This window comes from Sminthopsis crassicaudata, chromosome 1, assembly GCF_048593235.1.
Source record: "Sminthopsis crassicaudata isolate SCR6 chromosome 1, ASM4859323v1, whole genome shotgun sequence".
Taxonomy (NCBI): Eukaryota; Metazoa; Chordata; class Mammalia; order Dasyuromorphia; family Dasyuridae; genus Sminthopsis; species Sminthopsis crassicaudata.
This window is the reverse complement of record NC_133617.1, coordinates 172,291,445-172,303,017: the sequence shown is the minus strand read 5'-3', so window position 1 is coordinate 172,303,017 and position 11,573 is coordinate 172,291,445.

The following is an 11,573-nucleotide window of genomic DNA, read 5'->3' as shown; positions in this document are numbered from 1 at the left end:
ACTCTGGACAAGTCTATAAATCCTGTTTGCTTTAGTTTTCTCATCTGTAACATGAGATGGAGAAAGAAATGGCAAAGCACTCCTATATCTTTGCCAAGAAAACCCAAATAGGGTCACCAACATTAACAACTAGAACATCATTTGTGTTTTTACATATCAAATCCTTCTGGTAGCATTTCTGTTATTGAAATAGGCACTATTGTATTACAACATTTTTGTCTTGTTTTATTTTATTTTTACATTAAATATTATATTTTTCCAATTGCATATAAAGATCATTTTCAACATTCATTTTTGTACAATTTCGAATTTTTCTCCCTTTCTCCCTCCCCCATCTCAACATGGCAAGCAATCTGATTCAGGTTTGTATTACACAACTTCTTTACAAGAAGCTGATTTTATTTAGAGGTGGCTTGGTGCAGTGGAAAGACAGCTACAGTTGGAGTCAGATAATCTTAGTTCAAACCCCAACTCTGCTACTTATAATTTTGCTCATCTTAAAAAGGTTATTTAACTTCTCTGATTCTCTATTTCATCATCCACCAAACAAAAGAGGTGGTGGTGGAATGGACTACTTCTATGGTCTTTTTTAACACCAAATCTATGTTTAGTAAACCCCCCTTGGCTCCTTCTCACTCAGTGGTATAGGTATGCATAGAACTCTATGGATGTCTGTGCTCCCTGGTGAGCCTCAATTATGTAACTTTAAGGGAAAGGGGTGGAGGGGGAGCATGTGAAATTGAAAGAGCAAAGGAATGGAAGCTAAAAAAGCTGCATTCTTGTCTCTGGTCTGCCTCAAGCGACCCTACACAGGACACGTAAGATTTTTGGGTTTCAGTCCCTTTATTTGTAAAATGAGAGGGTTGCCTCTAAGATTCATTTTTGTTTACTGTTTACAGGTCCTCTCTAACAGTTTGCCTAGCATGTGTTTTAATAAAAGTTAATTGAGTAAGATAGATTACTGTCCTACTGTATTTACTAGGAAAATTATTTCAGGATAAAGAATAAGGGTATTGAATTTCTTTTCTTTGGTAGGCAAGGTCTTATTTAATCTCTAACATTTAAGTTAGATAAGGCTTATTGCTAGTACTAAAGCAGTCAGATCTGCCAAGTTCAAGAGAATTCAATGTTTGAAGAGCTTGTGTTGTATTTCATGTCTTTTTTCCAGTGGTAAAATTCAAGAATAAAATTTAAAGTGAAAGTACTCAAGTTACTTGTAGAAATACTTAAATATAGTCAGAATGTTTCATTTGTATGAATGTTTACATCTTATTTGTCTAAATGTTAAGAAACATTGAAACAATGAAAGAAGAGTCATTTAAAATGAAACATTTTAAAAGCATTTTCTTCTTATTCTGCTTGCTGGAGAAGTTCATTTCAAGCTTTAGTGGCAAAGCATTTATAAAGTAACTCTAAAGGAAAAGGAATGAATTAGTATATCAAAGAAAATAGTTGGAATGTACCTTTCAAGACTGTTCAACCAAGTGTTCCTTGATGCTTTCTATTGCTCTTTGGAGTCTAAGTGAAGTCAATGAATACCATTTTTGCTTGATCATAACTAGGCTTCGTAGGCCCATTTTAGCCATTTAAATAGTCAGTACAATTTGAGTGATTAGAGTAGGGTACAGAAGCTGAACATAAAATGATTGATTTTGCTTAGGGTCTGATTTTTAATCTTTTTTTACTTGACAAAACAAACAAACCACAATCCTACATTTTTTAATTTCACTTATTATCATCCTAGAAAAGGAAAAATCTCAATTAGGTGTTTCTAGCTATATCACATCATGGGTGAAATCAACTATTCAATAATGTTCAATAGCATGTGTGATGACATTATGAAAGGATGAATTTTTATTTTTGGAAGGCATTTACAATCGACAATACTAAGGACAATTTCAACCTCTGATCTGATCTTTTTGATGGGACAAATTTCAAATTGAGCTTGGTCTGTATGAATAACTGAAGAATCAAACTTTGTCCTTTTAGTATCACATTGACTGAGGCTGTAATATTCAATATTTCTTCAACTCCAAGAACAAAAAGTAAAGAAATAATTTTGTTTTTAAGTTAGTTTTAATTAATTGATTTTTAATATTACCTTAATTTCTGAATATTTCCCTCCCTCTTCTATTCAGTGGGCCATTTCTTTAGAGAGAGAAAAAGAGACAGACACACGCAGAGATATAGAGACACAGAGGGGGGAGAGAGAGAAAGGGAGAGAAAGAAAAAGAGAGAGCAAGAGAGAGATACAGAGAGAGACAGAGAGAGAGAGAGAGAGAGAGAGAGAGAGAGAGAGAGAGAGAGAGAGAGAGAGAGAGAGAGAGAGAGAGAGAGAGGAAGAGGGGGAGAGAGAGAGAGAGAGAGAGAGAGAGAGAGAGAGAGAGAGAGAGAGAGAGAGAGAGAGAGAGAGAGAGAGAGAGAGAGAGAGAGAGAAACGGAGAAACAGAGACAGATTTAAACTAAACCACCCATCCAGTAAGTCTGACAATATATGCAATGTTTCATGCCCATAGACCACCACCTCCACAGTGAAGGGAGGAAGGAGAAAGGAGAAACATTTTAAAAGAAGCCACTTAAAAAGAAACAATGTCTAAGGATTAGCTTGAATTTTATGTCTGCTATTTCCATGTCTTTGGCTTAGAAAGTCAGGATTTGGGGCCCCTTTGCATTTAAGATCTGAAAAAAAAAAAATCAAACCTCATACAATCTTAAAATTTTAAATATGGTGCAATCTTTTCACTATCCCGTGCGAGACCGGTATGGTCCCGATTTAAGAAATTAGAGGTGATTAAAATCGGAAGCGTCTAATAGGTTTTGATAGCGATTGGGGTTTGTGCCTTCTAATCCTTTGGTTGCTCAGTAAAGCACCGGGAATCAGAGCTCAGAGCTCAGCGTGTCCTATTTAGCACATCTCAGTAGCAGAGCTTTCATAAATTGGCCAGCCTAACTTTGGGGAGAGAGGGGGGAGGGACTGGGTAATGATATCCACTTCGCAAGTTAATGCTTTGCCATCTATTTTCTAAATTAAAGTCATTTTTTAGTTATGAGAATACAAGTCCCTTGGAAAACAGCACAGCTCCTATTTCCTGTCTGCGCTGTTATTACTCAAAATTGGCCAAGATAATTGAAACTAAATGTTGCATTAACCAAATCCATCCCAGTGATCTTCAGGACCTTTGACAAGAAGAGAAAATGGAGCTAACGTTTAACTGTGAAGATAAAGCCGAGTTTAGTGGGCCAAACCCTAGCGATCAGCGTTCTCGCACTAGGCACCTAGGCACAGACTCATGCAAATAAATTTGGAGGACTCAGGAGAGATTACCATAGACAAATTAGTCTCAGAGGACTTTCGGTCTCCAGCATCCTCTAATGTCTGAATGAGGTTGAACCAAATCAGCTTCCTACCAGACTGCTCCATTCTCTTGGATGCCTTAGACTGCCAAACTGAAGCCCTGGTACTCCGGAGGAAAGGCAGGGAACTAGCAGCCTCGGGGCTTTCCTTGCTTTGGGGGAGTGGGTGGTGGGTGGAGAGGGCGGAACGAAACACTTTGTTGGATCGTGACTTTAACTTAACTAGCCAAGCAGTCAAAAACCAGAAGACTTGCTGAATCAAACACTCTGGTCAGCCTGAGGTTCGACTGAATTCTGAGAGCTGCAATGGTTTTGCAACTCAGCAGCAAGTCTTATGGCCTTGGAGAGAACTAATGGGTGCTGATCCCCTTAAAGCCTACACGAAAAGGGATACTCATTAAAAAAAAAAAAATTCCCAGGAACATTGTAAATTAAAATGAATATTTGCACAGTCATCTTCCAGGACCACCAATAGAGTCAAACACGAGAGCAGACATTCTAATTTGGAGAGTGTGGTTTCTCTCCTCAGCTCCAGAGGCAAGCTTCCTCTCTTTCCAATCTGCGGGGATGCAACCATAGGGCTCTCAAGTAGAAAAGATACTGGAATCGATGCGCATACATTTACATACATATATAAGCCAGGATTTTCTGTGTATAATGGGAGATTGCTAATGAGGAGGCCAGTTACAAGGGGAAAGTACTCCAGGACTTGCTTTCAGAAAGGTCTTGCCTTTGGAGTTAGGCGAAGGAGACCCACAGAGAATGGATGGCAACTGGTCAGAAAACTCTGATAATAGTTTCTATATAGGGCACGTGTTGAGGCAGGGAAGACGAAGTTTTCAGGTCTGAGGTAATGAAGATTTTCTGCGGAAAAAAAGCCAGGGACAGAGTTCCCCGCAGGCCTTCCATATATTTTATGATTTAGCGTTTTCTGCCTTTGGGAGTCAGGACACAATCTCTTAGAGCAAGTGGGCTCCCACCTGTTTACCTGAGTCTAAGACAGAGACTGAATCTGAGAAAGTGGGAGAGAAAGAATAGGAGGAAGAGAGGAGAGTTAGAACAGGAGGGAAGGAAGGATGAAGAGGAGAAGAGGGGGAAGAAAGGGAGCGGAGGAGGGAAAAAGATTAGAGGAAGGGGAGAGGTAGAGAGAGGAAGAGAGAGAGGGCCGTAGATGCAGGAGGAGAAGTTGAGAGGGAAGGAAGAAAGAGTATTGGAGAATGAAAGAGCGAGAGGGGAGGAGGATACAGAAAGAAGAGAGATAGAGACAGAGAGCAAGGGAGGATAGCGAAGGGGAGCCTGGAAAAATGGAGCTAGGAATTGGAATAAAGTTACAACTGGTTCAAGAGTAAACAGTAAACAAGTAACCCCACTGACACCAGTTGCAGGATATAGAATTCCATGAGAATAGTTCTAAATCATGTCATGTGAAATTTCAACCTCAAACAGGTTGTTTAGGAAAGAAAAGGATCAGCCTACATAAAATACCTATCGTTTAACATTTCATAGGAACAAAGGCATTTTATGAGTTTATTGGTGAGTTAGAATTTAGGGACATTTGGAACATTCGGGACATCACGGACATTACTTGCCAGCAAGTAAACGCCAAGATCGGCCATCTCAGTTGAAGGAAGTCCAGAAGAAGTCTCCTAAAGATAAAAGAAAAATCTTGGTCCCGCATTAAGGATTTTCATTCTTTAACTCGTAGTATTGCCTCAATGTGGCATATGACAGCACAAACTGTTTCAAAATCCTTTGTATCATCATTTCTTGAGTCTTCAAAGTACCAAAGAGAGGGAAGCACAGTAAATGCCCAATTGAAACAAGCAGTCTTGCTCACTTTCCTCACTTCATTTTCCTTTGCTTTCGAATTTGTTCAATGAAACCTCTTTTCCCAAGAGATCCTGTCACCTAGTAGACTGTATCCAGAAGCATAAGCATTTTATTCTGCACATGACTTATGTGCTTTAAATCAACCATGTAGGGATTAGAAAGAATGAGATAATCTCCCCAAGGCCTCCAATAAATGTAAACAATAACTTAACAATGAGCAATTGTGAGCTATTTGTCAGTTGGTTTAGCTTGGGCAAATTATATTCACCACTTTATCAGCAGTGAAAAGAGCAGAGGATCTGCGGAGTTTGTGGGTTCGAATTCTGACATTACCTATCGCCTAAATTACCTTGGAGGAACCACTTGACTCCTTTATCCCACAGTTTGCTCATCCACAAAAATGGGTACGGAAGAATGGGACTACCTGATGCCCAAGGTACTTCCCAGGCTTTGAGTTTATAAGATAGTAGTAGTATATTGGGTACTAGATAGTTGTAGTAGTGGATAGAGAAGACTCTACATTTAGAGTCACGGAATTGGGGTTGGCTCTGCTACTTAGTAGAGTTGTGATCTTGGGCAAGTCATTTGTTGCTCTGAGTCTCAGGTTGATCGTCTGTAAAATGTTAGGACTAGATAATCTCCGAGTCCTTCCCCTCTCTGTCTGCCAGTATCTAAACTTGGGACGCCGAATTGGGCTTTCCCGAGCTTTGTTTATGACCTTTTCATCCGGAGTTACAGTGTTAAAAAGAAGTCCTTGATTTAAACTGCACACAAAGGCTCTGACCTCCTTCCCAGTTGCCCAGTGCTGAAACTGCTTCGGATCTTTTATGTGTAGTCACAACTAGCCTGTGGCTATAGGAATATGACTATAATCCTTGCCTTCCAAAGGCTTATAAACAAGCTTGAGCTCAGGATGTTGTCCTTGGGGAATTACTCTCGCTGAAAAAAAAAAAAAATCCTACACAGCTGGTAAAGGGGAAAAACTAGGGGAGGGGGTACTCAGTGGCTTTGGAATTCTGTGTGCAAAGGGAAAAAAATAAACCCAGTAACTTTGATATAAATATTTTCTCTATTTTTCTAAAAAGACAATGTTATTTGACCAGAGCAGGTAAACGCAGAGAAACCTAAGCGTTTTTGGTCCTTGGTGACTGGGATTGCCCGGCAGATCTCTCTATCTAGAGGGTTCCCATCTTTTAGAAATAGATTGGAAGGAGATGTAACTTAACTGAGATATAACCTTCCTCGACGTTTCTCTCAGAGGACCTAAGAATATAAGATGGCTTTAGCTGTTAGTTCCTATAACATCCCGCGACTACACGCTTGAAAAGAGGAATCCATCGGTTTCCCATGTCAAGACAGTGGGAAATAAAACTGATGTAAACAATTCCTTTAATATTTTTCCCTATAAAGTCACTAGGATTTTGGAGGGTGAGGAGGAAAGAAGAGAAAGAACGGCAAAATATCGTGAAACTAGGGAGAAGGAAATCAGCCTCTTCCTTCCCCTTAAAGCGAATGAGATCCGAAGGGAGGGAGGCTTCGATCGGAGAGAGCCTCTGTACCGCGTGCTTGAGTAGCAAAGCACAGATTGCTCTCTATTGCGGACAAGTTGTCATGGGATGTCCCAGGATTCAGTAGCAAACGTGAAGTTACAACTACAAGTCTGTAGGCAGAAGTGGGAGCTTGGAATTCATTGATAGGAATTATTCAAAAAAGGCGTTGTGTTGATTATTTAAACTGGCGCAGAATCTGCAAGATGGGTGCCCCATCCTTTGGCCCCCACTTTCTCCTGAAATCAAACCGCTCTTGTAACTGTCTCCATTTTCTAAGCTTGTCGCAAGTTTCCCGAGCTCTAGCCCCAACACGCATTGTCAAAGCGGATTATTGACGAGGAAAGTTGGGTGAGTTTCTCCACCCTTCTCTCCTGCCCCCCCCCCACTCCTTCGCCAACGTTTCCCTCCGGGCCAGATTACGTTATGACAGGGTGTGATAAGTGGTGATTTTGTTCTTCTTTTGATGGCAGGATTGCTTTGTAAACAAAAGAGAAAACCAGTTCTGACAGTCGTTCTGCACCTCTAAGAAGCGGCCGCTCCAGCGGCTGAGCAGTGCACCTGTTGCAGGCGAGGGAACTGGGGGTCTGGGGAACTTAGAAGAGAGATGTCGAGAAATAATCTTACAAGAGAGATGTGTGTGTGTGTGTGTGTGTGTGTGTGTGTGTGTGTGTGTGTGTGTATGGTGTGTGTGTGTGTGTGTACACATGGGGAATAGCTAGTTCTAAATGGCTTCCTGTCGTCTCCAATGGCTGGGTAGTGACTTTTTATTTCATAGCTTCATCTTCTGCCCCCGGAAGTTCGCTAATTCTTGCAAAGAGAGCAGGTAACAGAAACAGTTGGTGAAAGGAAGAACTACGCTAGTTAGTGGGGTTAGCAAGGAAAGCTGGGGAGGTGAAAGGACGGAGGAAAGGAGAAGGGGCGGGGAAATTGGGGTGCAACTCCGAATATCCTCAATTACTTCCTCCAGTTGTCTCCCGGGGCTCCCTCAAGAGTTATTTGGTTTCCTTTCTTCTCCAGGGGTTATCAGATCCATCTGATCATTCTCGCTAATCAGATTGGAGAGTCGTGTGGGATTTAACACCGGCAGCCGACTCGCTCTCTTTGAAACCCAGCGGGCCCTCAGAAAGGGCCGAGAGTTTGGCTTCGGTCTTTCTTGGCTCTAGGACCGATTTTCACTTCAACTTCAGAGAAAGGAAAAAACAAATAAACAAACAAACAAAAAAACTAGACTCCTGTGAATGATGGTCTTTCCCAGAGGCAGTAAAATGGAACAGCTACTGAGGAGGGATACCAAGGTTGGGGATTAGAATAAAGCCTAATTGCTTCCTCCCTTCCACATCCTAGGACATCTCTCTATCTTATACACGCTTACATAGCCACAATGGCTCCCTCAAATTTGAAGAACACATAACAGAACACTGGGACTTCTTATTTTAAAGAATTGGAGGTCATTTTTTTTCTCTCCAGAGAGCTATAGAGATTGGTTTCCAAGCACGAAGTTTGAGTGGGTGTGGAATAGTTAGCATGGGGAGTGATATGAGCTGATAGCCGAAGTCCTAGAAATTATTTCTGAAACTTCCTTGAATTGTCTAAAGCAGGGGGGAGGAATTGGTATATATAAATATATATATTATATGTATGTATATATATATATATACATATATATATATGTATACATACATACATATATAATGTCGCAATGGTTTCAGAATCAAAAAACCACCCCAGTACCTGCCTCAAGGCAGCTTCAGATCCCAGGAATCTGTGAATGTGGCCCAAGGAAGGAGAGTTCGAGGATTTCCTAGGAATAAGATCAGGACCACTCTTCATCTTCCCGCCCCCACGCAGTCTGCCCCTCTGGCTTCACATCTCTCCTGCTAGGGGGCGGCAAGCGCTAACTTCGCGGCTTGGCCAATAATTAATATTCACCTCGGGGATAATTGTTGTAATTCGAGCCTCTCCATAGAAGTAGAAGCCGGGAGAGTGCCTTTGAATCTAGAATCCTTCGCACCTCTCAGGGCTCATTAGTCATTCACAGCCCCTCCTCCTCTGGAGCAACAGGTCCCTTTCCTAAGGGCGGACGCTGCGGCTCTGACCCGGGGTGGGTCTGGCCCTTGATGCGGGGGTGGAAGGTAAAGTTAGGGTAAAGAGTACGGATGTCTTCTTTCCTAGGGCTAAGACTGGAAGTGCATTGGGATTGGAGCTTTCCCCACAATGCTGGAAATTTTGGGACAAGAAAAGAGATCCGGAGCGCTCCAAGATGAGAGGAGAAGAGAAGGGAAGGACCCAGACTCAATGGGCTAGGTCCCAGGCTCCAGTTCCCAGCTGAAATTTCTAGTCAGGCCACTCCTGCAGTTTCACCTAACTCTCGCCAGCTCTCCTACCCGCTCTCTGTGGGGGTTTAGTTAGGCTGGACTTAGAGCCCGAAAAGGACCGTTGGCGGCAAGTTCTGAGAGGAAAAGTAGGTGGGTGGTAAGTAGAGGATGGGAGGACAGGAGATAGGAATGAAGCAGGCGATAGAACTCCTAGTTTTAACCGTAGTACGAAAAATATAATGTCTACTACTCCTCTCCGCTCCACCTAATATTCGATCCAAAAAGCCAATCGGCTTGTATCAGAGCTAGGCAAAAAAAAAAAAAAAAAGGGGGGGGGGAGTGGTAATTGAGTTTTTCTTGAAATAAAGTAGATCTCCACTGGTAAACTCCGCCTCCCCAAGAGTTAGGTAGGCTGTACTTAGACCAAACTTGACAAAGCATAAAAAGTATTCCCTTCTGCTTCAACTACCTTCTCGTCTCTCTCTGTCCTTACCACTTTAGCATTCCATCCCATAGCACCTGGTGGCATATATGGAATAGAGTTCTGGCCCTAGAGTAAAAAAGATTCAAACCCAGCCTAACACACACACACACACACACACACACACACACACACACACACACACACACACACACAAGCTTTCTCTCTCTCTCTCTCTCTCTCTCTCTCTCTCTCTCTCTCTCTCTCTCTCTCTCTCTCTCTCTCTCTCTCTCTCTCTCTCTCTCTCTCCTCTCTCTCTCTCTCTCCTTCTCTCTTCCTCTCTCCCTACCCCCCTCATACACACATTCTTTCACTCTCTCCCTCCCCGCTGTGTATTCCCTAGTTGACCATGTCACTAAACTTTTAAATGCCTCTATTCCCTCAGCTGCAAAATGAGGATAGTAATAGCACTTACCTTGCAGTGTTATTGAAAGGATCAAATATGATATTTGTAAAAAGCACTTAGCACAATGCTTGCTACGTAGTAGGTTCTAAATAAATGCATAACCTTTCCCTTCCCGACTCTTCACCCAAGCTATAGTGGGGATCAGGACCCAAAGCTTTTGCCCTTAGTCTAAATGGTATGTGTTAATTAGACTCAGATAATGAGTGAAGGTTTGGAGTTGAAGAACTACGGCCTTTTCGCCCTCCTTTTCAGTGCGATCTCATGAAAATCAATGCTGCCTTTACCTGCGTGTGCCAGGACTTAGAGGCTTAGGGAACTACAGAGTTCTTTGAGATCAAGAGAGGATAGGTATTTTCCCAAGATAACTTTGCCTTCCCTCTCAGAGAAAAGAGATGGGATAAGATGGGATCAAGTCACAACCCCTCCCAGCCAATCTTTCATTCATTTCTGCCCCTTCTTCAAGTTGTGTTCTTTCCCCAGATTCCCCCTCCCCCCATTTCTTCTGTCGGTTTCTCTCCCCACCCCCAAGTTCCTTCCTGAGTTAGTCCAATTATTCCTTGGGGAACTTCTGGCTAGAATTTAACTTACTGCCTTCTTCCATGGTGTGAAACCTTTATATAGGATAATTTCTGAGAGAAGAGATATTCTATTCACCCCATTGTTCCCAGAATTGTGAAGTCTATCAATTTTTACCCATCTAAGTCTCCTCTTCAATTCCCCCTACCACCCAGGATAGCCAGAGAAACTTGTCAATTAAGTTTATTATTAAGTTTAAAACAAAAGCCAACAGCACCCAAATCCAAACTTGTTAAACTACTTAAAACATTCTCCTCCCCCAAGCCTAAGTACTAAGATTTTCTGAAAGGTTCTAAGGAATTTCTAAGAAAGTTTTAAACCAACAACAAGGGGAAATGCCGCCTTGATGTAAGTCACCCAGCCGGAGGGCGATTAAAATGGCTGAGCTGCATGGTGATGGGTACCAAGTGACCCCCTTGGAAAGGGAACTTCAGGAAACCAGCTTAAAAAGACAGAGGAAAGGGGTGTGTGTGTGTGTGTGTGTGTGTGTGTGTGTGTGTGTGTGTGTTGAGGGAAGAGTAGATATTGTAGTTTTATGTCTCGGGAAAGTGTTTCCTCCCCCACCCCAAGCAGCACCCAGTTGACCTTTCACACACATTTACCGGGCAGGCTGAATGAGACGGTTCGAAACCGGTTCTTTGTTCATCTTCTAGTCACCGCTATGACAGTAGGGAAAGCAAAAGGAATCCTTGTGTCAGGCTGGGCCCGCGGGCCTAAATCCACACCTCTCTGGACTCACTTTTTTCCTCTCCAGGCCACCTGCAGGTAACTCGTACCTTGGTAGGCTCAGCAAGAGTGATTCCCGGTCTAGATGTATTTTACCTGAGTAGAAATCCTGTGACTTCTTTTAAAGCTTTGTTCTCATTAGACTCATCAGTAAAAAGTCCAAGTGATTTTATCTGTCGTGGGAAAGAAAACCAAGAACAAAATCTTCAACACTCACCCCATCAAAACCACTAATCACCCATCTCCCCTCCAAAAAAAGGGGGGCTGTTCAATGTCAAATGTAAAGGGGAAATGAATAAGGGATGATGCATGGAGGAATTAAGAAGGAGGAGAGG